This window comes from Panthera onca, chromosome F2, assembly GCF_046562875.1.
Source record: "Panthera onca isolate mPanOnc1 chromosome F2, mPanOnc1 haplotype 2, whole genome shotgun sequence".
NCBI lineage: Eukaryota > Metazoa > Chordata > Mammalia > Carnivora > Felidae > Panthera > Panthera onca.
In genome coordinates this window covers 11,255,241-11,264,647 of record NC_138356.1, presented here as the reverse complement: position 1 = coordinate 11,264,647, position 9,407 = coordinate 11,255,241, and the positions used below count along the sequence as shown (strand labels likewise).

The following is a 9,407-nucleotide window of genomic DNA, read 5'->3' as shown; positions in this document are numbered from 1 at the left end:
TCTTTATTTAACTCTTCATGCTTGAGAAAAGGGGGAAAAAAAAAAAAGAAGGAACACAGTGTGTGTCATTTCTGAGAAATCATAATGGCTCAGCCATGAATGCCTGTGGTCAGCAGATGTCCCGATATCCGTCACAAAAATGCCCAGTCACTGACCTTAGGGCACCTCACAGTCTGATGCAGCTCCTGCTCAGAATACACCAGGCAACAAAGTTTCAGTTAACCCCACACAGTCCCCGAGGAAAATGTTAAAGTGAAGCCATAAGAGACATAAACCTCTGAGTGTAGAAGGCACCTAATCGAGTCTGGGGCTGTATAGGAACCAGAGTGAGCCAGGGGACTTCCTGAAACTTGGGGAAGGTACGGTCACAGCTTGCATTACGTATTCTACTTTAAGACGTGTCTTTTCTCCTGGGTTTTGTGCTCAAGAATTTCTACGTAAACAACGACGTCACCAACGTGAGGACTGTTCTACCATTTAGGATGCTTACAGTAACAGGAAATCCTCCCCAAATGGATTTTAGGGTTTAAAAAAAAAAAAAAAAGACAGGAATGCTTCAGGGCAACATGGCCCAAGGTTCAAAGATGGTTACCAGGTTTCAAGTCCCCTCCGTCTATCTTTCATTCACGATGGCTTCATCTTTAGCAAGGCACAAGTTCACGCAGAACCTTCGTACTTTATTTCCTCACATTCCAATTCAATGAAAAATAGCAAGAGTATTGTTCCCAGAAGTAGCCCAAAGCTCCTGGCTTCTCCTTGAGTCTAACTGTGTCATTTGCTCAACTCTGAACTAGTCGCTAATTGCCTTTAGGCAACTTGAGGTTGGGGCTCCCGGACACAGGGTCCTCAGAGAAGTTAGGAGAAGTTGCCAGTGAATCTAGTGTAGACAAACACAAGGTTTACGTCAGTCTACTCATGACCTTTAGGGCTCACATCCTCTGACACCAATGAGGCACAATTACACTTTACATTACGATATTAGAATTTCTTTTATAGGTAACATATGGTTCCGAGAAGAAGTCATTATAAAAAAGCCTTGCAAAATAGATGTAAACATTTCATTTATTTGCCCAGAAACATACATCTCAAGCTCGTTTTTTTGTTTGTCTTAACATCTGAGCCTCAAAAATCTTCCCATTAAATCAGCGTTACAAGTCAACAAAATTATTAAACCTTCATCTGTTTATTGAAACAAATTTCAAAATTTAATCTCCCATTTCATACTAAGTCTCTGGTGGTCAACTTGCTATAAACATTGATTAAATGCACAGTCTGGAAAGACGAAATAAATTGGCTAGGGTACACACAATTGAGAGTCAGAATGTAGGACACATTTCCAAGGCAAGTAATTACTCACAATGCTGATTTCTTTAAATATTTACATAATTGGTAATTGATTGTAATATTCTGGAGGCAGACAATCATTGTTTTTTAAGATTACTACATTTTAGATATCTATCTAAGGTAATTGTTTTTTAACTGAATTAATATAATATGACCCAATTTAGAGAATAAATTAGAAAATGGAAAGAAGGGTGTTTGAGATTCTAGAAAATTCTAGCCTAAGCCCCCTTTTCACCCTCCAAAATCTTCAGTTACCCTTGTACATAACGGAGACACAAATCTCTATTCCTACTTAACTTCAACTTTGTTCCATTTCCAACTGAATCCTAGACTCTTCCACCTAGATATCTTATTTGAACCTCAAACTCAAAATACAGATACAAAACTTAATTCATCACATTTCATGCAAAGTATGATGCTGTGATCTCTAGTTTCTAGTGTTGGTACTTCATCTTTCCAGACGACTGGGTTCTTATTTACCTTTGATTCTTCTTTCCCTTCCTGGCCATCAAATGGTTGTCAAGTCTAAAGAAAATATTTCTGACATATCTTCCGAATATTTTCTCTAACAACCCTTAGAGAGATGAAATGGGGAACGCAACGTGTTGTTTTTATTATATGAAATCTACAAATATTTGGCCACAGCAAAAAAGTTGGGGAACATGCACTTACCTCGCTGTGTTGGGTATTTTGGTCTAAAATATAGTTTTGTAGAAATAAAACTCTAAACTTAGTAATATGCTTGATGATCTGAATCTTCTAAATAGGCTGGAAAATGAAAGGAATCCAGATCGTTCGTGCCCTTATCAAAACTATTTGTATAACTTTATTTCACAGTCACACTTGTACCTCTGAGCACATCATACAATAGTAATAATATCTGTTGAGTTGATGTTTATATGGAGATCCAATTAATGAGTTCATATTAAATATTATTCTGATTGCCAAAGAGGACAAAAATTTGTTACTGCCTTTCCTGGAATTCACGTTAAAATTAATGAGAAATTATTAAAAAAAAAAACTCCTTTGAGGTTTGATGATTTGAAAAAATTATACAAAAAATCAAGAATTCTTCTCTTTAAATATTAATAATTTTACTAAGGTTCTGAGAGCAAGTTTCTTCAACCACTAATAATGTAATGGAACCATAATTCCCTTGTAATTTAACTTGATTTGATTCTAAGTTACAATGGCATGAGAGCAAATTAATGTGTTTTTTTTTTTTTTTTGATCTGAAGAAGTTACTGATGTATATGAAATAGGTGGCAGAGGGGCGCCTGGGTGGCTCAGTCGGTTGAGCATCCAATTTCGGCTCAGGTCATGATCTCAGGGTTCGTGAGTTCGAGCCCGGCGTCGGGCTCTGTGCTGACAGCTCAGAGCCTGGAGCCTGCTTCGGATTCCGTGTCTCCCTCTCTTTCTCTGTTACTTCCCCTGCTCATACCGTCTCTCTCTGTCTCTTAAAAAATGAGTAAACGTTTAAAAGAAATTTAAAAAACAAGGAAAAGGTGGGAGACAAGAAGGAGGCTTGGCCAGACTCCACTCCAGGTTGGGTCTTGTTGACCCTCCATTTGCCCCAGTTAATTAGAGCTTTTTGAGCCTCTAACATCCAGCAGGAATTGGGCTGCGTATAGCAAAACCCAGCTAAGCGAGGAGGCTATAGCTACCTTTGCACAGCTCAACCAGGCCCCTTCACTTTTTTTCACTTTCTGTCATCCCATAATGATACAAAAGGTCTTTTTCTATCTTTTCTATCTTAAGGCAGGAGAGGAAGTGGGGCCATGGCCATGAAATTGAAAATTGGAGGAGGAATCACAGGGCTTGGACGTCTTAGAGGAAATGCTATTTGACTGTAGAATGTAACTAGGTGTCAAGGATCATTTTTTGGTTTTGTTTCCTATAAGTGATTTATTTTAAATTTTTTTTTTTTTCAACGTTTATTTTTTTATTTTTGGGACAGAGAGAGACAGAGCATGAACGGGGGAGGGACAGAGAGAGAGGGAGACACAGAATCGGAAACAGACTCCAGGCTCCGAGCCATCAGCCCAGAGCCCGACGCGGGGCTCAAACTCACGGACCGTGAGACCGTGACCTGGCTGAAGTCGGACGCTTAACCGACTGCGCCACCCAGGCACCCCTAAGTGATTTATTTTATATTTATGTATATATATATATTCCTCACCCACATTCAGTTATAAATCAAAGTGATATCTCATAAGGCTCTGAACATATATTTGGGAATATTTGCAAAGTGAGTTTCGTATTACCCTTTGTGAGATTTGCCAACAGCAGGGCGGGAGAAACATGGCCGACCTCGATCAGGTAAACCGTCTACTTTCCCATTGCTGCTTCAAAGAGGTGAGTGACAGTTAACCTCAATTCACTACCATCGCACGTTGTACAATACTCAACGGTGAGCCCTTGAGGGGTTAGGTCTTCATCTGTCCCCCAGTCCCAGCCCCCTCCCCACAACCACTTGGTCCACAGGAGGCACTCGGGACTGAATGAGTGACGTAAACAGAATGCCGTCTGGATAATCACGACTATTACCACTTGCACACAAATGCATTCATAGACTCATTCTATACGTAGTGTTTGTAACATTATGTTCAAAGCTAGCTATTTAATTTGAATAACTACCGAAAAAGAATGCAAGATAAGTAACCTGCATTAAAAAATGGAAACCCATGTTAATATTTGGTGTTGTTATAAACCCAAACAAGTTTCCATAAAATAAATGTATTCCTGATGAAAGAAAATTCAAAATGCTTCTTTTATTAGATAATCAGTGAACCATCCTTAATGTAAAATTAATGATTAGATATATAAATAGATACACTTATATGTATTTTACATGTATTATTGCATATTTACAACTTTATATAGTAACTAACCTTTATATTTATTATTAATAATATATGTTGTATTTATTAAACTATATATTAAAATATATTTTTATATTTTAATTACATGTACTATGTATGTTCGAAATACACTATTTTATTCTAAAGACCTTAATCATACAGATAGTAGATATTAAGTTTAAAAAAACATAACATTTAAAAATATATCATTTCTATTAAGGATATTTAAACATGTACAGCACCAAATTAATAGCACCAGATTCATAAGCACTAAGAGTTCCTACTCCAACTACACTGTGTGGTTCTTTTATTTCCACGGTGACTCTCACGTGCAACTTTTCCCATCCATCCACGTACAGGTCACTTATCCAAAAGCCTCAAAATTTCAAAACACAGTAATCTTGATTTTGTATTGCTTTCCTCAAGTGAAACACCCACCTGGACACGGAAGGGGAGAGTTTTTCCTGCTTAGCAACCTGATTTTTCATCCTGCACAGCATACAACACACGAGTGAGGGAAATGATGTTTTGCTCTGTTCGCGGAATTTGCAGGTGCAGGATGCATGGGGAGTAACTGTTATCTGTCCTCAACAAGGATCGATACATTTATTCTTTTGCCAGACAGCTATGGAGGAAAAGCAGTTCAAATGGCACTGCAAGCAGGAGAGTAAGAATATTTGATAATGCAATTTTTGTTGGTGCAGACATCGAATTTTTTGTCACGAAATCAAGTGTCCTCATTTGGTCACCATTTGTATGTATCATTCAAAGCATTTTTTTTTAAGTTTATTTATTCACTTTGAGAAAGAGAGAGAGCGTATGAGTGGGGAAGGGGAAGAGAGAGAGAGAGAGAGGGAATCCCAAGCAGGCTATGCACTGTCAGCACAGAGCCACTTGTGAGGCTCAATCCCACGAATTGTGAGAACATGACCTGAGCTGAAATCAAGAATCAGAGGCTTAACCGAGGGAACCACCCAGGCCCCTTAAAGCATATTTTTAAAGATTACATCTATTTTCGTGAATTCGTCGTGTCCTAAAAGTATGATCACTAGCGATAAATTGAATTTAGTTTTATCTTTTAATAGTTTCAATACTTTTTGATTACCGAGGACACAGTTTCGAAGTTTGATGTACTTAATCCTCACATTTCGACAAAGGGATGAACAGTTAAAAAGAATGGAAGGGTTTCTGCAACGTCTGCAGATTTTGCAACGTCCACCCGTTGGGAGTAAGACCCTCCTAAAACATAGCAAAACAGGAAGCAAAACATAGCAAAAAAGTACCTCTGAGTAAAATCTAGTCGTCAGTGTCTACACGAATCCAAAGATATCAGTAAAATGGATGTGGTCAAGCAAAACAGTCCGCTGTGAATATCTGAAAAGTTCAAGGGTGTGAGTTATTTTGGTTTCATGCTTTGGCACCTTCCTCAGAGAACAGAATGATCAAACACCCTACTTGTTGTCATAAGAACAAAACAACACTAGATGATAACTCTTTGTTGTTAGTCTGTTTGTAATCATTCTATGTTTACATAGAATGGAACCCCACTCTCTTTTAAATGTTTACATAGAGTGGAACCCCACTCTCTTTTAAAACGCAGGGGAAAATTCGGTATCACCCAAGAAGACTTACCTCCTGAAAATGTCATCCCCATAATAGCAAAAGTCTTTGCTTATAAAAGTGTGACAAAACCCATCTCCAAACCACTGTTGATGGTTTGCCTGGGGACGAAGAGCAGGATCGGGCACAGGTATGGGTGGCCCAGGCTCTAGGCAAACTACTCATATTTCACTTTAGAATTGGATTCCTTACACGAGACTCATGCAGTTCTTCTCTTTGCCAGTAAAAATACACTTTTCCCTTCATTTGCCGTAGTGATGTGAATACTAGGCAGGTTCTAGGTAATTTCTGAACACAAAAATCCATTTACTGACTTGAATACCGTGTGAATTTACATGATGTCAAATAACACAGTCGACTGAACTGTTATCTGTTCCACCTGTTCCAAGGCACTTAGAAGCAGTCCAAATGTCTCTATTAAGAATACGCTCGTATCAGGATACATATTAGAAAGTCTGAAGCAGGTGTTACTGGCTTGATTAATAATTCAACAGACTTGAACACCCATAATACTTGGTCTGGGAGACACGAGCCAGACTACAGCGGCGGGCCCATACCTTCATGGCGATTACTTTTCGGTACTGGATGCCAACTGGTAGTGGTCTGAAGCAGGAAGCCTCCGTGGCCTAACTTTTATGTAAGGACATGATTCGGGCAGCAATATAAAAAATGGACTGCCCAGTTAGAGATGACAGACCTCTGGGGAATCTTTCCATGGTCCTGGTGAAAAAAAAAGAGAAACAAAGTATTATTCCTAAAAGCACGTGAATAACAATGTGTCCGTGTCATTCGTTCATTGGGCATGATTATGCCCCAGTAACGGTGTGTCCGATGTGGTAGTTACTGTTTTTAGACCACGAGGCTACAGCAGCTGAATGGATGGGGAAAACGGTCAGCTGAGGTTATCATGCCAGTCGGAAACAACAACCACAAACACAGTCCTGGGGAAAAAATTAAAGGAAAAGACAAATAAGTATGTATCTGCAAATTATTAAGTGTTGCAGGGGACACATGTGTGTCCTAAAAGAATATAATGGGGGTGGGGGTGTCTCTACTCCAGGCGGGAGGAAAGGAGAGACTTCTCTGCGAAGGTGCCATTTTTCTAGGCACAGAGGCAAAAGAAAGAATGAGACACATGCTGAGGACCCCACGGAGGAGGGCGTCAAGAAGTCCTCGAAAATGTTGGAAATGCTGCAGAGATGAAGAGTGGACGATACTAAGAAGACACTACCCCATCAGAAAGCGAAAAGTTATTTTCCATACTATCCAGAAATCATGCTCATTAGGTTTAACTCAAAAAAGTTGAAAATAGGGGTGCCTGGGTGACTCAGTGGGCTACATGCCCGAGTCTTGGCTGCACCTCCGGTCGTGATCTCACGGTTTCATGGGTTTGAGCCCCACATGGGACTCTGTGCTGGCAGTGTGGAGCCTGCTTGGAATTCTCTCTCTCTCCCTCTCTCTCTGCCTCTCAACCACTCGTGTCGTCTTTGTCTCTCTCAAAATAAATGAATAAACTTAAAAAAAAAAAAGAGTTAAATACACGTCTGCACAAAAACCTGCACGTGGATGTTTATAGCAGTTTTATTCATAATTGTTAAAACTTGGATGCCACCAAGATGTCCTTCAGTGGGTGAATGGAAAAACAAACTGGTACAACCAGACTGTGGAATATTATTCACTGCTGAAAAGAAATGAGCTAGCAAGCCATGAAAAGCCACGGAAGAACCTTAAATGTATATTATTAAGTGAAAGGAGCCAGTATGAAAAGGCTACATACGATATGATTCCAACTATTCGACGTTCTGGAAAAGGCAAAACTATGGAGCCGGTAAAAGGACCAGTGATTTCCAGGAGTCGGGGGAGGGCAGGGAAATGAATAGATGGAACACGGACTATTTCAGGGCAGTGAAAATGCTCTGCGTGACACTGTGATGGTGGGTACGTGTCATTATACCCTTGTCCAAACCATAGCAGGTGCGACATCAAAAGTGAGCCCTAATCTAAAGTATGGACTGTGGGTGATAATGACATGTCCTGTAGGTTCACCAATCGTAACGATATATACTGCTGTAGGGATATTGATGATGGGAGAGGCTGTAAATGTGGGGGTCAGAAAAAATAACGGAAATCGCTATACGTTTCCTCTCAATTTTTCTGGAAACTTAAAATTGCTCTAAATATATAGTCTTTTTCAAAAAGTTCATTTGGAGCACAGAAGAGAAAAAAGACACAGGAAGGAAATTAACGTTTACTGAAGACCTATTTTGCTCCATGAACTAGTAAGAGAAGCTTCAGGCCGGTGAGGTTAACGGAGGTGAAGGGCAGGTAAGAACAGTAACTAAGGCTCATCTTCAAGAACTTGAATGATTTCACGAAAGAAAAGGGAGAGGTGCCAGAGGCTGAGTCAGGACAACACTGTGGTAGGAGACCAGAGCATCTTGGGAGGGCAAGGAAAAGGGCAAATAGAGAAAACAAAGAAACGAGAGCCAGCGGGGAGCCTGGGTGGCTCAGTTGGTTAAGCGTCATCTGACTCTTGATTTTGGCTCAGGTCATGATCTCAAGGTGGTGAAACTGAGCCCCATTTTGGGCTCTGAGCTGTCAGTGCAGAGGTTGCTTGGAATTCTCTCTCCCTCTCTCTGCCCCTCCTCTACTCGCTCTGTCTCTCTCTCTCTCCAAACAAAACAAAACAAAACAAAAAAAACAAGCAAACCAACCGACAAGCAAACACCACAACCTTTGAAAAAAAACAGGAAAAGTCTTAAGAATTAGATAACTTCTCCAAAGCATTATTTATAGCTAATATTTGGGAGGCCTTTAGGATTACTAGTACCATTTTAGCATGAGGAAATGGGGGAGCTAAGAATTTCAGTGGCTCTGAACACCAAGCGAGCAATAACATTTGACCCACAGGCTTGTTTGCTAGATGCTTTGTGCAAACTCCGGGTATTTATCCTTAGATGTGTTTCTTAGTCATTCGTTAGAAAACCAAAACAAACCAAAACAAAACTCTGCATTGCTTTAGGTCCCAGGAGGGCACAGAGGTGACAAGTGTCTTACCCATCTAGCCCTCTGAGAGCATCTCTGAGCCAGGGATATGTCAGCAGAATGCCTAGGGAGCCGCTGATAACTGAATGCCCTGGGAATTCAGGGCATTCCTGTGCTACAGCGCGCAAGAAAGTAGCCAGGGTGTCCCCAGTTGCCAGAGATCGTGCGTACATTTCCACACGGAAGCACTCGCGGGAAAGTCCAATTGGTTTAGCAAAGGGCCAGCCTGACGCACGCACCCCGCGCCTCTCCGACTAGACGTGCACGCGTTCTCCAGTATGTTCTGTCTTAGAAAGCATTTCGTATTCCTGCGTGCTGAGTGCACAGTCACAATTGACACATTCACTTATTGAAATTGGAGGTCACAATTTATTTCCTGCTCAGCACCCTCTTCATACCGTATGAAAATTAAATAGATTTCTTGGAAACAGAGAAGCATTTAAAATGTAGGGAGTTGTCGCCGAAATACTTCCAATGGTCCTGTGAGTGTGCAGTTAATTGAGGATGTCAGGCAAGAGTGCATTAAGGGAGGACGGA

General features: G+C 40.5%; 1 long non-coding RNA gene across 1 annotated transcript; it reads right to left on the bottom strand.

The window, feature by feature from the left end:
• Window positions 1-5,432: 5,432 nt before the first annotated feature.
• LOC132664101 (uncharacterized) lies at window positions 5,433-6,773 on the bottom strand. The gene is made up of 3 exons (XR_009603437.3): window positions 6,670-6,773; window positions 6,383-6,545; window positions 5,433-5,579 (listed from the first exon to the last, which is right to left on the bottom strand). It is a non-coding gene; the product is annotated as an uncharacterized LOC132664101 (long non-coding RNA).
• Window positions 6,774-9,407: the final 2,634 nt, after the last annotated feature.